General features: G+C 74.8%; 1 protein-coding gene across 2 annotated transcripts in view; it reads right to left on the bottom strand.

Moving 5' to 3' along the window:
- The window catches only part of SBNO2 (strawberry notch homolog 2), a 49,026-nt gene extending 48,727 nt beyond the window's left edge, over nt 1–299 (bottom strand). Inside the window, exon 1 of one of the 2 annotated variants that reach the window (XM_034998719.1) lies at nt 187–299. The gene's annotated coding sequence lies outside the window, so the exon portion shown is untranslated. The remainder of the gene's footprint in view (nt 1–186) is intronic. The other variant, XM_034998721.1, reaches the window with a different exon arrangement.
- Nucleotides 300–652: the final 353 nt, after the last annotated feature.

Here is a 652-nt window from a genome sequence, read left to right as displayed (position 1 = left end):
GGGGGTCGCCGGGGAAGGCGGGGATACGCCGCCGCGCTCCCTCCGCCCGCGGCCCCGGAACCCGGCACCCCCCGGCCCGGGGCGCGGGCGGCCGCGGCGGGCCGGGCCCGAACGGGCCGGGGCGCGCGGCTCGGGCCGGGCGGGGGCGGCGGAGTCGCAGCGAGCGTCGGGCCGGACGCGCCTCACCTCCGACCTGGGTCCGGCCGGGCGCGGAGCCCGCGGCGCCTCCGTCTCTCCGAGCTTCGCCTCAGCCGCGCTCACTTCCGGGTTTCGGGCGCCATCTTGGGGGCCCCGCTCACTTCCGGTCATGCCGCGGGGCGGGGCCTCGGGTGGGCGGGGCGGGCCCGGGTGGGCGGGGCGGGGCGGGGCCTGGCACCCTCCCGAGGGGCTGGGGCTCAGTGGGCCGCGGGTTCGCATCCCACCCCCGCCTGTTTCTTTTGGGACCCTGGCACGTAGCTTACTTGCGAGCCTCAGCTTCCTCCTCTGCCAACGTGAAGATCGAGTTGAATCTGTCCCACCTCCAGGCCCACCCCACCCGTGCACTCTCACGTCTGACCTTTAAGCCGCTGGGGTTCTCGCGTAACCCAGATCTTAGCTCTGAAGCCCACCTACTCAGATACTCCCTCGAAACCCTCTGAAACGGCCCCGCCCC

Source organism: Mirounga leonina, unplaced genomic scaffold, assembly GCF_011800145.1.
Source record: "Mirounga leonina isolate KUSES-001 unplaced genomic scaffold, KU_Mleo_1.0 Mir_94, whole genome shotgun sequence".
NCBI classification, from domain to species: Eukaryota; Metazoa; Chordata; class Mammalia; order Carnivora; family Phocidae; genus Mirounga; species Mirounga leonina.
This window is presented reverse-complemented; position numbering and strand designations above follow the sequence as displayed.